The sequence below is a fragment of the Neofelis nebulosa genome, chromosome 14 (genome assembly GCF_028018385.1).
Source record: "Neofelis nebulosa isolate mNeoNeb1 chromosome 14, mNeoNeb1.pri, whole genome shotgun sequence".
NCBI lineage: Eukaryota > Metazoa > Chordata > Mammalia > Carnivora > Felidae > Neofelis > Neofelis nebulosa.
Window position 1 is genome coordinate 27541581 of NC_080795.1, and position 18093 is coordinate 27559673.

General features: G+C 36.3%; 1 protein-coding gene across 2 annotated transcripts in view; it reads left to right on the plus strand.

Moving 5' to 3' along the window:
* Nucleotides 1-18093, plus strand: part of PKIA (cAMP-dependent protein kinase inhibitor alpha) — a 94945-nt gene that overhangs the window by 44837 nt on the left and 32015 nt on the right. Inside the window, exon 2 of one of the 2 annotated variants that reach the window (XM_058699911.1) lies at nt 13833-13963. The exons of the other annotated variant lie outside the window; for it this stretch is intronic. The gene's annotated coding sequence lies outside the window, so the exon portion shown is untranslated. The remainder of the gene's footprint in view (nt 1-13832; nt 13964-18093) is intronic. 2 annotated transcript variants of the gene reach the window in all.

An 18093-nucleotide genomic window follows, 5' to 3' on the forward strand; every position in this document is an offset into this window, starting at 1 on the left:
CACTAAATGATTGGTGGGTTTAGAGTTGCTTCTGCTGGTAGAGCTTTTGCAAAATCACTTTCCTCTGAGATAGTATGCTTTCAATATTTTCTCTCAAGACTTTCCTAAATTATACATATCAGAAAGCTATTTTGCTTCAAGGCTAAAAAAAAATGAGTGTTTTAAACTATACTTGGTGCCAGTGTTGTACTATATACTCTACATCTGTCAGGATCCAAGCTGTGTCCACAAACTGCCCACTATGCTGTGTCTTCTCTCTTATTGTGAAGTAGATATAATTTAAAAATTGTGAGGGAAAAAGAAGAGAGAAACACTGCCTCTAGGTCCTAAACATCATACTGTTAGCCTACCCTGGTGCCCTGGGCTAGTTCTTTCTCACTTTTGTTGCCCCTTAGTACAGAGAGTGCATTTTTGTGATCCTTTCTCACAGTCTTCTCTCCAAGTGCATCCTTCGTAAACGCAAGCCTTTTCAAGCAGTTACTTTGTACCAGGTGGTCTTATGTATAATTTTGAATTATATGTACAATTTTGTACTTCTCAGTAGGGTCCTTGAAGACAATACAGCGTAATGGTTAAGAAAGTTGGTGATCTGGGGCACCTGGGTGGCTCAGTCGGTTAAGCGTCCGACTTCAGCTCAGGTCATGGTCTCATGGTTCATGAGTTCGAGCCCCATGTCTGTGCTGACAGCTCGGAGCCTTGAGCCTGCTTCAGATTCTGTATCTCCCTCTCTCTCTGCCCGCCCCCCCCACTTGCAGTCTGCCTCTCTCTGTCTCTCAAAAATAAATAATGTAAGAATAAAATTTAAAAAAAAAAAGAAAGTGATCTACTGACTGCCTACACCCCTGACTAGCTATGTAACCTTGAAGCCCTTAAAAGTATCAGACTTCTTATGTGGCAAATGGGATAATAAATGCACCTACTGCATAGAGTTAATGTGTAAATTAATATAACATGAGATGGTACATGTTATGCATTAGCACAGTGCCTTGCTCTTATTAGTAATAGCGCTCTTATTACTATTCACTCTGTATTCCCAGTCTCAGCTAGTGCCTAACATATAGTAGTTTTTTAGCAAATACTTAATGAAATCGAACTAGTTCTGAAATTTAAGTGTTGCATCCACATCCCTCCCACCACTTCTCCCACAGAAAGGAAGAACAGCCAGAGGAAGAGAACTGGCATGTGCTCTTTTCTTACTCTAGACCTCTCATCCAGCCCCGATCAATAAAATGATATTCCTGAACCTCAACAAGTTTGAGAATTTTTCAAATCACATTATTTGAAAATAGTTGGGTTCCCTATTTATCATGCCCCAGGCCCACAGAGTCACCAAGCTTATATTAATGCAATATAGTTGAGACTAACGGTGATAATTAATGAACCATTTATGAGCCATTGGGGATTTTTAAAATTTATTATCCACACCTCATAGAGCTACAGCTATTCTGTTTTTGTAGTAGACTCAACAGTCAAGGTAATCTTTTAAAAAACACAAATCAGATGATATCACTGCCTGCTTCTTACCTCTAACAACTATCTACTGTGAAGAGAAAAATATAAACCATTGAGTGAGGCTTAGGAGTACTGTATGCTCTGGCCACTTTTGTTATCGTTCCCCAACCTTCACCTGGTTCCAGGCACATTTTCCTCACAGGTTTGCATTTGCTGGTACTTGTACCTAGACCATTATCCCTCTAATCATTAACATTTCAATTCAAAGGGCCACTATTGTTTTGGCCAGATACCTGCTCTTCAGTGCCTCTCTATCCCATTATCCAGTTATATTTCTGTCACTTATATGAAATTTATCAATGTGTTTACTCTTCTTCCCCCACCTCTGGGGCATTTGATTAAGAGCAAGGACTTGGTGCTTTCTCCTTCACCATTGAATCCTCTGAGGCTTTCAACAGAGACTGGGGCATGGAAAGTGCTTAGGAAATGTGTGTTTAATAAATGAGCAAATATGTGAATGAATGAAAAAAATGTGAAACAATAGAATAAGAATATTTCTCTTTCAAAAGAACAGAGAAATAATTTCATTCAATAAGAATCAATCACACTTAGTTACTGATTTATGACTTAGTAGTTTGCATTCAGTAAAAATGTTCTATTCATTGCTTTCTGGTACTTTATATGTCATTAATTAAATTTTGCTCATTTTAAGGCCAATCCATGAGACATCATTTAACTTGCCTTCTCTAAACTCTTTAACTTACCCAGCATTAACTCAATTCAGGACGTCACCAATTACTGCTCATGTGACACTGGGTAATCATACTTAACCGCTCAGTGCCTGTTTCTTTATTTGTAATATGGAATAATAATAAGACTTATCTCATAGGTTTATGAGGAGGGTAAACTCATATATAATGTATATAAATATATATATATAACAGTATATAAATATGTATAAATTATATAGATTTGTATATAATTTACTATATAAATTTATATGTAACAGTATATGTATATATATATACATATACATATATATACATATATACATATATATATACATACATACATATATACATATATATATACACATACATATATATATATATAAAACTGTCTTAAAATAGTGTCTGGCTCATGGAAGCATTATAGAAGTATTGATTACTGCTATTAGCATTATTATGAAAAGTAAATGTTGAGAATAATCCCTCATAAGTTGTATATTGCACTGAAGATAACTAAAACTAATAGAATATTTAGATATGAGATTAAAGAAGGGGAGCCACTAAAATATACCGAGATAGAAGATTACGAGGGTATAAAAGCATAGAAGCATAAAAACAAAGTTTTTGCTTTTGTTTTCTTTTTTAAGGAAGAAAGAGCCTAGAAATATGAGGACCAAAACTGTCCATTGGTTGTGTTGACATGGAGATAGCTGGTGACATTTATAAGTAAAATTTCAAGGCAGTGGGCAAAGAGGTTGGGGTGAGAGAAGCCAGATGGAACTAAATTATAGAATAAATGGGATGTGAAGAAATGGAAACAGTATATGAAGATACTTTTGAAAAGCTCAGCCATGAATTAGATAAGGAAGATAGGCAGGGATCAAGAGAAGATGTTGAGTATATTTTTTAACATTTTAAGTAGGAGTTACTTAGTCTAGAAGTTGAATTTTGATGGGAATAATTCGTAAGGAGTTTTCAAGTTGTGGAAAATGCAGTGCTGCGAAGTACTTGAGAAGATGAGAGAAAATGGAATACCCGCTATGTATAGTGAAAATGGCTTTTTACTTTAACTCTTACAACAAAAAGGAATACAAAGATCTGTACGAATGCTAATGAATTAATGGATTCGACAGTGAGTTATTTACTGACTTCTATTTTCTTTTTTTTAGTATGTTTTTAAATGTTTATTTATTTTTGAGAGAGAGAGACAGAGTGCGAGCAGAGAAGGGTCAAAGAGAGAGAGAGACACAGAATCCGAAGCAGGCTCCAGGCTCTGAGCTGTCAGCACGGAGCCTGATGTGGAGCTCCAACTTAGGAACCAGGAGATAATGATCTGAGCCGAAGTCGGATGCTTAACCAACCGAGCCACCCAGGTGCCCCAGTGACTTCTATATTCTTAATGAGATATGAGACAACTCATCTCCTAAGAACAAGGGAGATAGAGAGGATAGAGGGAAATTTCAGGAGACTGGGGAAGATTTGTAAAAAAAAAAAATTAGTCCTTTAAGGACAATTAAAAAGAACTTACTAGTAAGTCAGAGCCATATTTCCAGTCTTGAAAACCCCATTTGAAATTGGTAATCTTTAATTTATTGGAATACCAATTTGCCTTTGCCATGTAGTTTTTCTCTCCAACTACCTGGCTATAAGTTATGAAGAGGTAGAAAAGTTAAAGATGGCAGCTAAGAGAAAATACAATTATGGGGTACCTGGTGGCTCAGTTGGTTAAACATGTGACTTCAGCTCAGGTCATGGTCTTGAGGTTCATGAATTCGAGCCCCAGATTCGGCCCTTCACTGACAGTGCTGGGTCTGCTTGGGATTCTCTCTGTCTCCCTCTCTCTCTGCCCTTTCCCCACTCATGCTCTCTTGCTCTCAAAATAAATAAAAAAAAGAGAGAAAACATGATTAGTATTTGAAATATGTATGTGATATTCAACCTCAATAGTTGTGTAAAAATTCAAAGAAATGGAATGTGAGGTTTCAGTTTATTAATATAACAAAATAAAAAATTTTATATATATTTTGTGTTGACAAAGATCTTGGTAATATAATTTGATTTCATCTTTTGAAAAGTAATTTGGCAATATCTCACAAGATGAAAAGGTCATAGGTTTTACATAATAATTCTAAGTCTGGAAGCTTTAATAAATAATTGATATTTAGAAAATTATTATATAAAGGTGTTCATTGTCAGGTCATACCTAATAACAAAAAATTTGAAACATCTTTAATAGTCAACAATAAGAAAATATTTTAGTTAGTTATATCTCCTTAGTAGAAAATTCATTATTATAATCACAAGAAAATGCAGCAAAATAGAATGCTTAATGAAGAAATCTGATTTCAAAATCATGTTTACCTTGTGACAACTATGTAAATATATGAATATTTATTATAAATTAAACCAAAATAAAAATTTTTAAATTCTGTAACAGTATGAGAATTTTGTTTTTGTTTCAAAATAATATTTAACATGGTTCTTTTTATAATTTTACTTTTTTTTTTTTTTTTTTTTTTTTATAATTTTACTTTTTAAGAGAAGCAGTGAGGAATTTTCTACCACTTTTCTTAAGACTTTCTGATTACCACATCATGTTACATTTCATACTTTCAGATCAAGTCAACAATTCTATCATCAGGGATTAGATTTATTTTATAGTTCATATTCCAAGTTATTTGATATAAAAAGACCAGATGCAATTGTAAGTGCTTCAAAAATATCATTTCAAGATCCTTTTTTTTTTTTTGCTTAGTCTCTCCTAGTATGGAGATTAAGAAAACTACTTAAAATTGCTAGCCATTCATTTCTACTTTTCTTATTTTTATTCACTTATCTTCACAGAAATGGAAACAAATGAGTCTTCCAGGTACATCTGCCAATTTCTTAAATCCTCTATTATCCACATTATGAAACCGCACTGATATGAATGCCTCCAGTATTTTCAGAGCTCTTCAGTTACTGAATTATACTTTGACTGTCTGCAATAAGTATCTTATGTAAGTGTAAAATTTCAACTCAACTTATGGAAACCTTTTAAGCTCTTAGTTCAAAAGTGAGAGATCCTTAGTTCAGCCTTATGATTAACAATTATTTGCATAGTTAGGAGCTCCTAAATTATTGATGGATACCTGGCAGTACTCACCATTTCTCAGAAGTTCCCTATTACTCCCTCTCTCTCTCTCCCACTTCCTCTCTCTCTCTCTCTCTCTCTCTCTCTCTCACACACACACACACACACACACACACACACACACACACACACATTGTGATTAGAAGCATAGGCTGTGGCATCATAAAATCTAAAGTTCTAATTCCAGTTGTGCTGTTTCTGGGCCATTTCATTATAGGTGAGTAACCTAATCTGTGAGTCTTTTTATTTTTATCTATAAAATGGAGATTCCAATTATAACAGACAATCCTCAAAACATCCCTAATCATTTTAGAGTTTCTTTTACAGAGTCAGATACAAAGCAGGCACTCAATATATGGATAGGATTTTTATTACTTTTTTATTATTTAGGTTTTGCTTTTCCCTGAGTCTGTGAGCCCCCATAATGAAATGTAATTTCCAGTAAATTGAGTAACACTTGTTATTAGCAAAGATTTTAACTGAGCTGATTATTTTTCAGTGCAACCCAGATTAGTTTTCTGCCTTTTTTTTTTTTTGCCTTATGTAGGTGTTCAGTAAAGATTCATTTAATAAATAATTGAATGAATAAATGAGTGCATTTATTATATAAATTATATCATTATATCAATGAGAATAAATACTAGTTCTTGAGAAAGTAGAACAAATATAACACAGGGGAAAAGGTGAGAAAGGGGTCAATGGAAAAAAAATGGCAAACTCACTTTTGTGCCCAGTGTCAGAGTAGAAGAACTGCCCTGTTTTCAAAAGCATGAAGGAGAATTTGCTAAATAACATACCTTAACTGTTCTTAAAAGTTAAGCATAACATTCCCTGATGATTTTTGTATTTTGCACCAATAAAAATAATCTGAGATTAGCCATATTAGAGGTAGAATCACGTTCAATGACATTATGTACTCTAAATTTCACTGTACTTTAGACATTGCTTACAATCAATGTTTATGATAATCTCTGCCCTCTGAAGTGGAATCATGCCCATGGTACATATTAGTCATATAAAGGTAGCGTAGTATGAGGTAGTATTTTTCAGGTAAAGTTACTCTTTTCCCCAATTCCATATTGTACATGTTGGAAGAACATCATTATGCTCAGCCCACAACTAAGGAGTGAGGAGTTATGCTTAAGGTGGAGTATCTACATAAACTATTTGGAATTTTGCATTGGAGATTTATCTGTTTTCCCCCATTTAATTATGTATTCCATTATTCATTTTTATCAGTAAGAACTCATGGATTTTTATTTTATACTTTGGGTTATAATGTAATGCTACTTTATTGCTGAAATTGTTCTGGTTGTGACCAATCTGAACACTTTCAGTTGGCTCTTGTGAGACTTTGCTATGTCCCCATCCATATACGTCTGTATTTTTTAGTACTTCATTGTTTTTTGAAAGAGGGTCTAGGCTCATCTTTTATATTTACTGTCCCAGTCTGAGAATCAGCCATTTTTCCAAGGAGCCCTAGATCCTTTTACTGGGGAATGGTATTAGACACTAAGATCTGGGGGAGGTATGCTCATTCCTGCTAGGGTGTCATTGCTTCTAGGTCTGACTGAGCAAAGAGAAAGATGTGTGTATACTAGCCATGTATATACACCTATCTATAAACATTTCTGTACATAATCATGTGTGTCAATATTAAGTGAAACATGAATGTATATTGAAGTTTCCATCTCTGATCTATTACCACATAGATCATTCTTGCCTCATTCCTTGCTTATTTTTAAATTTCAAATCCAACAAAACACTTGACTTTTAAAAGTATGAAAATCCACATTTTCAACGTCAATAGACTACCTGACATCTGCTTCCAATAAGATGGGGTAGCCCATTTCTCCCAGGTCCTCACACTTAAAACTAAAACCCTGAACACAGCATAAAAAACAAGCATAGGGGGGCGCCTGGGTGGCGCAGTCGGTTAAGCGTCCGACTTCAGCCAGGTCACGATCTCGCGGTCCGTGAGTTCGAGCCCCGCGTCGGGCTCTGGGCTGATGGCTCGGAGCCTGGAGCCTGTTTCCGATTCTGTGTCTCCCTCTCTCTCTGCCCCTGCCCCGTTCATGCTTTGTCTCTCTCTGTCCCAAAAAAAAAAAAAAAAAAAAAAAAAACAAGCATAGGAAGACACTTAAAGATGGAAATAAGGTGGACTTACTAGGAACCTTAGGACTTGAGGAATGATATGGCAATGACTTCCCTGTTTCCTATTGCTCCCTATATATCCTGCAGAGGACACTGCAGGAACCTCTAACCCATAACCACCAACAGAACAAGAGACATAAAAAAGTCTCAAGGAAAACCTGGTCTACCGAGCCAAAGTCTGAGGAAAAGGGTTGCTAACACCAGAAAACCATTTTGGTAATACATGCACTGCTCAAGCCAAATACCAATGGAAAAGTTGCATTCACCACCTATGCCCCCTGGTTTTCGTGGGACCAAGCGAGGACCTGATTTTCAATACCATCCCACTCTTGCCCTCCAAAAGCAGGCAGCACTCTGGTTCTCCTACCAGGCTACTTCAGTGTGGCCCAGCAGTGAGCTGAGCCTCCACCCCTATCAATCAGCAAAGAGACTTAAGAAGGTGGCCTGACAAGGCTAGTTAACACTGGACTGCCCTCACACAGTCTTAGGGTCCAGTTTGGGAGCTTAGCCTCCACCTCTACTTGAAATCAATAATAGGATGTTGCAAGTTGAAGCTAATAGTCACTCTCCTTTGACACTCTACTTTGACAGGGTGACACCACCCTGTCACCTGGTGTCAGTAAGACCCAGTAGGGTGCAGAATGCCTATTCTCTTCCTAAAGCACTATGATAGAATGAGGTGGCACAAAGCAAGGCTGGTTCTCTTCCCACCCTGGTGTCAGCAGAGAGCTGAGCCTTTGCCCACAACCAGCATCAATGGAAAGAGATGGTGTGAAGAAAGACAATTAACACTTCCCTTCCACCTCCCCTAATGTCAGGGGACCTGCTGGGGAGCTGAACCTCCATCCCACTTACAGGAAATATGATGCTATGAATGGTCCTACTTTGGGGTGGTGGGGGACAGGTATCAGCAGGGCAGGAGGAGAGAGGAGAGCTGAATTTCTATCACATCTGTCTGCAGTGAACCATGTGAATCAGTGCCCACTTTTGCTGAAGTATTGTCAATAGGGCCCAGTGGAAAGCTGTACCTACGTATTCCCACCCCAGTCTTCATGCCACATCTCAATATAGGGATCTTGCTGCTTAAAATAATAATAATAAGATTAAATAAGATTCAGATTCATATAATACTCAAAATGTTCAAATATAATTGAAAATTACTCATCAGGCCAAGAACCAGGAAATCACAAAACAAATGAAAAAATACAAACAACATGCACCAACACCAAGATAAATCAGGTGTTGGAATTATCTAAAAAGGATTTCAAATAAGCTATCATGTAAATGCTTCCAGTAAGCAATTATGTATTCCTTGAAACAAATGGGGAAAAAATAGAAAATGTAAGCAAAGAAGTGGAAATTATAACAATAAAAACAAATGAAAATGATAAAACTGAAAAATACAATAACCAAAATAAAAATCTTATTAGATAGGCTTTAGAGTGGAGATGACAAAGTCTAGAATCATTAACTTGAAGATAGATCAATAGAATTCATCAGATCTGAGAAACAGAAAACCAGACTGGGAGATGGAGGTGAAGAAGGAAAAGGATCTCAAGAACCTGTAGAACAATAAAAAAAAAGAGCTAACACTTGGGGCACATGGTGGCTCAGTCGATTAAGTGTCTTACTTTGGCTCAGGTCATGATTAAATGTTTTGTGGGTTTGAGCCTCATGTGGGCTCTGTGCTGACAGCTCAGAGCCTGGAGCCTGCTCTTGATTCTGTGTCTCCCTCTCTTTCTGCTCCTTCCCCACTCATGCTCTGTCTCTCTCTGTCTCTCTCTCTCTCAAAAATAAATGTTAAAAAAAAAGAGCTAACATTCATATTACCAAAGTCCCAGAATGAAACGAGAGCAAGTAGGACTGACAGAGTATTCAAAGAAATAATGACTAAAAAGTACCCAAATTTGTAAAAGACATAAACCTGAAGATTCAAGAATCTGAGAAACTCCAAATAGGATAAACACAAAGATATCCTTGCCAAGACAAATCATAATTAAACTTAGAAAAAATAAAGACAAAAAAATCTTGAAAGCAGACGAGGAGAAACAATGTACTACTTACAGAGAAACATCAGTTCCAATGACAGAACATTTCTTTAATATTTTTTTTAATGTTTTATTTATCCTTTTTTTTTCAATGTATGAAGTTTATTGTCAAACTGGTTTCCATACAACACCCAGTGCTCATCCCAAAAGGTGCCCTCCTCAATGCCCATCACCCACCCTCGCCTCCCTCCCACCCCCATCAACCCTCAGTTTGTTCTCAGTTTTTAAGAGTCTCTTATGCTTTGGCTCTCTCCCACTCTAACCTCTTTTTTTTTTTTTTTCCTTCCCCTCCCCCATGGGTTTCTGTTAAGTTTCTCAGGATCCACATAAGAGTGAAACCATATGGTATCTGTCTTTCTCTGTATGGCTTATTTCACTTAGCATAACACTCTCCAGTTCCATCCATGTTGCTACAAAGGGCCATATTTCATTCTTTCTCATTGCCACGTAGTACTCCATTGTGTATATAAACCACAATTTCCTTATCCATTCATCAGTTGATGGACATTTAGGCTCTTTCCATAATTTGGCTATTGTTGAGAGTGCTGCTATAAACATTGGGGTACAAGTGCCCCTATGCATCAGTACTCCTGTATCCTTTGGGTAAATTCCTAGCAGTGCTATTGCTGGGTCATAGGGTAGATCTATTTTTAATTTTCTGAGGAACCTCCACACTGTTTTCCAGAGTGGGTGCACCAATTTGCATTCCCACCAACAGTGCAAGAGGGTTCCCGTTTCTCCACATCCTCGCCAGCATCTATAGTCTCCTGATTTGTTCATTTTGGCCACTCTGACTGGCGTGAGGTGATAGCTGATTGTGGTTTTGATTTGTATTTCCCTGATAAGGAGCGACGTTGAGCATCTTTTCATGTGCCTGTTGGCCATCCGGATGTCTTCTTTAGAGAAGTGTCTATTCATGTTTTCTGCCCATTTCTTCACTGGGTTATTTGTTTTTCGGGTGTGGAGTTTGGTGAGCTCTTTATAGATTTTGGATACTAGCCCTTTGTCCGATATGTCATTTGCAAATATCTTTTCCCATTCCGTTGGTTGCCTTTTAGTTTTGTTGGTTGTTTCCTTTGCTGTGCAGAAGCTTTTTATCTTCATAAGGTCCCAGTGGTTCATTTTTGCTTTTAATTCCCTTGCCTTTGGGGATGTGTCAAGTAAGAAATTGCTACGGCTGAGGTCAGAGAGGTCTTTTCCTGCTTTCTCCTCTCGGGTTTTGATGGTTTCCTGTCTCACATTCAGGTCCTTTATCCATTTTGAGTTTATTTTTGTGGATGGTGTGAGAAAGTGGTCTAGTTTCAATCTCTGCATGTTGCTGTCCAGTTCTCCCAGCACCATTTGTTAAAGAGACTGTCTTTTTTCCATTGGATGTTCTTTCCTGCTTTGTCAAAGATGAGTTGGCCATACATTTGTGGGTCTAGTTCTGGGGTTTCTATTCTATTCCATTGGTGTATGTGTCTGTTTTTGTGCCAATGTTTTATTTATTCTTAAGAGAGAGAGGAGAGAGAACGTGAGCAGGGGAGGGACAGAGTGAGAGAGGGACACAGAATCTGAAGCAGGCTGCAGGGTCTGAGCTGTCAGCACAGAGCCTGATGCAGAGCTTGAACTCAATGAGCCATGAGATCATGACCTGAGCTGAAGTTGGATGCTTAACTGACAGAGCCACCTAGGCGCCCCCAGAATATTTCTAATCTGAAGCTTGGAGCGAGAACATTGTCATAATATTTTTCAAGTACTGAAAGAAATGTCAGTCACAAATTCAGAAATTCTATATTTACTTTCTAGTTTGACTTATATCAATGGACTACTAAGTAATCTTTCTATATCCAGAATTGCCATCACCCTTCCCCAACAATCCAGCCACTGAAAGAAAACACAGGCAAATTTTTCTTACAAAAACTTCTGATTATGTTATGAAAATCAACTTTTCTCTCTCTTCTAACTTTAACTTTCCAGTTAAAATCCTTCAGTGCATTTACCTCTTCCTTAGGATAAAATCTTGCATTCTAACTGTATTAGTCTATTTGCACTGCTATAACAAAATACTACAGAGTGGGTGGCTTATGAGCAATGGAATTATTGTTCTGGAGTCTGGAAGTCCAAAATCAGGGCAGCATGGCTGGGTGAGGGTCCTTTTCTGGGTCACAAATTTGTCATTGTATCAAGTGGCAGAAAGTGGTAGGGAGCTCAGTGGGGTCTCTTTTACAAAATCACTAATCCCATTCAAGAGGGCTCCACCCTCATGACCTAATCACCTCCCAAAGGCCCCACCAACTAATACCATTACATTTGGGGATTAGGATTTCAAGGCATGAATTTGGGGAGAACACAAACATTCATACCATGGCACTACTACATGGACCATTCGTGATCTGGTTTCTAACTCTTTCTCCATGTTCTTATTATACTCCAGTGAGTATACAGATTGTATATGTAATTCCTTTCTAGTCTAATCCTTAACTATTCTTTTTCTTGCTACCATGAATTTCTCTCCTCTTTGTCTCAAAAATCACTCCTCATTCATGTTACATATCGATCTCACATAGTGCCTTCTACAATAAACCCTGCTGATACTCACATACCACTGTCCACAGCATGAATTATGGTCCTGCTATGTCTTCCTATAACATGCTGTAATAATTTATAATTATGGATTTACTTACCTGGGTGTCCTAATACATTGCATTCCAGATGGTAAGATAATGCTTTTAATAATGGTAACACTGGTGTCTAGTATACCTATGGCATATTTTAGGTGTTCGGTAAATGCTTGTTGAATGAATGAATGATCAACTTGAAATCTTAATCATTCACTTTTTAAATATCTATCAAAGACACCCAGTTTTCCAAAAAGACTGGGGACTTGAGATCTTAGACTTGATTTAATAATGGAAATTGTTGATCTATTAGTGCTTAAATGCCTCAAAGTAAAACCATTAACCCAAGAACTTAAGGTTTTCCACTTGAACTTTCAAGCTAGTCATTAATATCCCCATCCCCACTGTATCAGATGCTGTCGGTGCTCCCCAGCACTCATCATTGTAGGAAAGACTGATAGAATCATGCTGTTACCTGCAATTATCTACCCTGTACAGGCCAGAAGTGCCCAAGAGTTGATGTATGTGGGTATAGCTTTCAACCAATGACAGTTTCTCACCCACTATTGGGGTAACTGAATCACACTCTGTAGTCTCACAGAACTCCCCTGAAGGACTGACAGCAGTTCTCCTCAGGAATAATCTGTTCAGTAAAGCACCACTACTGGCTTCCTCCCATGCCTCTATTCTCAGTTCCCACTCCACTTCTGGGTTTCTGGGACTACCTCCCAGATAAACAGTTTGCATTCAAATTCTCTTCAAGTTCTGCTTCTAAGGGAATTCAATCTCAAACAATTTATAGCCTCGTAATGATTCGCTAGTCCTTGCAGAGTCTCACTGTAAAAGTATCAAGGCATGGCACATTATGTGTCACTCTTCCTAGATCCTATTATAAACAGATAGGAAAGAACATAACTTTGAAGAGAAAAATAATTTATATGAGAATGGTCAATGGATAAAGGGAAGGTAAGTAAGATAGTGCCATTTGTTTTCCATTAATGATGCTTTGGAATTTATCAGCAGATGGTCTGTAACAGGTGTGACTATAATTTGTGGAGATTGCTTCCTCAACTACTCAGAAAACTGCTATTATTATTTTGGAAGCACAGCTTTAGGACTTTATTGCTTCACTTGTAGCCAGCCTTTCCTTCTACCCTAATATCTCTTTTTCTAAATCACTGACTAGCATTCAACAGATTTATTCTCTCCCCATCTCCCCATCTCAAGAAAAGACACATCCTTGTGCTACCCAGAGACATTCACACTCTTATGTATCCATCAGTGCTTGAAAAGAGGAGCTCATGGTACATGTGTGCAGTGAATATTATACATTAAAGGTCTCTGTGAAATATACTTCTCTAAGTTCCTATGTTTATGAATAATTTAATCAAAGTAATAGTTTACTAAAGATCTAGGTGAAGACTGAAGAAAGGAAGTAAATTTTACAGAAACAGAAAACTTGCCTTTTTTGCCTTTTGTGTTGTAATGATCAAAGGATAACGGGGCTTTCTTTTTGCTTGGCTTGAAGGCAAAATACAACCTAAACCCTTGTCATATTCACTTCTGAGTTAGCAAACTTATAAACTGGATATAAACTTATAACGTAGAAGTTTATACTGCTTAGGAACCCTACATTTGGACATTTACTTAAAATTTTAAAAAATTGAGATCTCTAGGTAAAAATAAATGTCCCTTTCTCTTGCTGTCTCCATTTTAGTTTCCTGAGTTTCTGGAAGGCCTGGTTTCCCCAAAGGAGCAGTTTCTGATAGAAGTCTGAAAGTCTGACCCAAGGGGGAAAAAAAAATCAAGTATAGCCAATGAATTAAGGACAAGAAGGTTTCCAATCAGGTAGGAACACTTAGTCTCACATTCAACCACCTCAGAAAAAGTATACTGATGGCTGGATAAGACATGACTATTTGGAAAATGATGGATATATAACATACAAGGAAGTTGTCTGCAATTCCCTATGGTGTTTATCAGAGAGTACCGTGGAGGGAAATGAATACAATAACAGTATGATGCTTTTTTCCATTTTTAGCTCACTGTTGCCTAGTACATATAGTGATCTTGGTGACTGGTTTAATCCTGGGAGGTTAGTCATGTGGAGCAGCAGATTAATCTTTTTGTTACTTTCTCCTAAGACAAATCATATTCTAGGTTGTCTTCATGACCTTTTAGTTGCTTATCAAAATTAAGGGCTATGATGACAACAAGTCTAAGTAAGGAACAGCTGCAGTCAATGGTGTGAAGGTTCTTGTTGGAGCACACTTAGTTTTGGTCTTGGCAAAAAGTAAGTGTACATAGGGAGTTAAAAGGGAGGAAAATGGGGCATGGGAATTTACCTATGCATGTCAAAACTGCACTAACCACTGTATTTTTCATTAGCAATTTCAGATAAAACCCTAAAGCAAACTTAATAAAGATATCTCATTGTATGGCAAGACAAAAGACAGTAGTGACATCAAAATCAGGGCCTATCCATCTCATTCGCAGTTATATTCAGCGTTTACCATATCACCTGGTCTGTACTCAGTACTCAATATAAGACCCATGTTGAATGACTTATGGATGAATGAATGAGAAAAGTAAATGTGTTAGAAAATGTGTTTTATCCTTATATTTCCTTGTGTGTCGACTTCTGTATTCTCAGGATCCAGCACTGTAACTGACACTTTGAATGTAAGCAATAAAATTTGTTGCAAGAATGGATCAGTCCCCATGATTCTAAGGATAATTATAAGCCCAAGACAGACCCCATATTGCGAAGGTCTATGACAGAAGTATCCATCAGTTGAAAGTCTAGATCTCACACTACTGACGTAGCTGAAGAATTTATCTAGTTTTAATTTTTTTTGAGTATAGTTGACACATTTGTTGTATAGTTGTAACATTCGTAATGTTACATTCGTTTTAGGTGTACAGCATAATGATTCAACATCTCTCACCTATGCTCATCACAAGTGTAGCTATCGTCAGTCAGCATATAACACTATTACAATATCATTGACGATATTCCCCATGCTGTGCTTTTTATTCCTGACTTACTCATTTTATAACTGGCAGCCCATATCTCCACTCCCCTTCATGCATTTTGCCCATTCTCCTACTCCCATTCCCTCTGGCAGCTGTCAGTTTGTTCTTTGTATTTGTAGTTTCGATTCTTTTTATTTCTTATTTATTCATTTGTTTTTGTTTTTTAGATTCCATATATGAGTGAAATCATATGGTATTTGTCTTTCTCAACCTGATTTATTTTACTTAATACTACCATCTAGGTTCATCCATTTTGTCTCAAATGGCATGATCTTATCCTTTTTGATGATTGTGTAATATTCCTGTGCATATATGTGTGTGTGTGTGCGCGCGCGTGTGCATGTGTGCGTGCGCATGTGTGTGTGTATACCACATCTTTCTTATTCATTTGTCTGTTGATGGATACTTAAGTTGCTTCCATAGTTTGGTATTGTAAATAATGCTGCAACAAACATAGGGTGCATATCTTTTCAAATTAGTGTGTGTTTTGTTGTTGGTTTTTTTTTTTTGGTAAATACCCAGTAGTGGAATTATTAGATCATATGGTATTTCTCCATATTGTTTTCCATAGTAGCTGTACCAATTTATATTACCACCAACACTGAACAAGGGTTCCTTTTTTTCCACATACTCTCACCAACATTTGCTATTTCTTGTCTTTGATTTTAGTTATTCTGACAGGTGTAAGGTGACAACTCATTGTGGTTTTGATTTACATTTCCCTGATGATTATGATGTTGAGCATCTTTTCATACATCTGTTGGCCATCTGTATGTCTTCTTTGGAAAAAATGTCTATTTAGTTCTCTGCCCATTTTTGATTGGACTTTTTTTTTGTTGTTTTTTTTGTTTTTTTTTTTTTTGGTATTGGGTTGTACAAGTTCTTAATATATTTTGGCTATTGACCCCTTATTGGATATATAATTTGCAACCATCTTCTCCCATTCAGTACGCTGCCTGTTTGTTTTGTTGATGGTTTCCTTCATCATGCAAAAGCTTTTTATTTTGATGTAGTTCCAACAGTTTATTTTTGCTTTTGTTCCCTTCCCTTAGGAAACATACCTAGAAAAGTGCTGCTGCTGCTGCTGATGTCAATGAAATTACTGCCTATGCTCTCTTCTAGAATTTTTATGGTTTCAGATCTCATATTTAGGTCTGTAATCCATTTTGAGTTTATTTTTGTGTATGGTATAAGAAAGTGGTCCAGTTTTATTCTTTTGCATGTAGCTCTTCAGTGTTCTCAGCATTGTTTACTGAAGAGACTTTTTTCCCATTGTATATTCTTGCCTCCTTTGTCATAGATTAATGGACCAAATAATTGTGGGGTTATTTTTGGGCTCTTTCTTCTGTTCCATTGATCTTTAGGTCTATTTTTGTGCCAGTACCATACTGTTTTGATTACTACAGCTTTGTAGAGAATTTATTTAGTTTTAATTATTTACATATCATCCCATTACATTAGACATATTATTAAATGACTCAATTATGGATAGAATATCCCCTGATAAGCTTCTGTGCCATATTATTTGCAAAATATGATTTCTGGAGCATTTTTAAAATGACAAAGATAAGGGCAATTTCAGAATCATTAACTTCTAAAATTGGTATTTATATTTTTCCACAGGTAGGTAGGATAGCCACAGTACTGCATGAGTGGCTATTTCTCTATAATCTGCTGTTGCTATCTTCTGCATTTCCAAGTGACAACCAAAGTCATTTCATTAAAGAAAGAAATGTAAATTTTAGCATAATGAAGCTTCCACCAAACCACATGTACTCTCTCTCTCTCAGATATGAAGAGGAAGTAACCATCTAAAATACCACCTTGGAACTCATTGCAAAATAAGAGGAAATCCACTCATATTTAATTATTTTATTCTTTAATTGATATATGATATTCTGATATACTTATTAATAAAATCTAAGTTGCTAATGGGGAAATAGCTTTGTAATGCTTTTGTATTTATATGTATTTATCAATAATGTATGATATTACCTCCCCCACTCCATCTTTTTTCTGTATTCTCTTGAGGCAGGAGATGTAGTTATCAGTTGTTTTTAACATTCCTAGGCAGCCACAGGACTAGTATCACTTAATTAATGACAATAAATTATCCCAAAGTAGGATGTCTTTATATGGAAAAAAAAGCCCTCATGTGAAGAGGGAAAACTTTCATAGCTGAAAGATTTCAACTGTAAAAGATTAACTACTAAATATGTATGTTGTGTCAAAAGATTCCCTTTTCTATAATTAATGACTAAGGGTTATCTTTGATATATAGAGGATTTTAATTTTTAAAATGCTATTATATAATAATTAATACATGCAAAAGAAAATATTCAAATATATTAAGTTATGAGGTATAATAATAAACTCCTGCAAACACACCACTAAAATTGAGAACTGGAATCAAACTGCTGAATCATTTTGTTCTACCCTTATCCCACCTTCCAGTTTTCACCAAAGAAATAACTCTGATTTTGGCTTTATGTTCAACATTCACTTAATTTTTATGTATTTTTTTTTTACTATATATATATGATTTTGCTTATTTTTGATTTTTATAAAATTGATTTCACAGTTTATATAGTCTTCTGTGCTTGCTTTTTTTCACTCAACATTATGTTTCTAAGGTTCATCTTTGCGTGTTGTATTAGTGTTCATTAATTTTCACCACCGTATTTCATTGTAAATGTAAGAAAATGTGCTTATTTATTACTCTATTGATGATATTTGGGTTGTTTTGGACATATTATGAACACTGCTTCCATGAACATTTATTTTATGTTTCCTGGTACACATGTGCAAGACTTATTTTAACCATATTTAAGTAAAAGTAGAGTTGCTAAGTCATAGGGAATTATATATTCAACTTTAAAGAAAATGACAAAATGTTTTCCCAAGTTATGGAATCAATTGGAAGTCCTTTTGTTCTATATCTC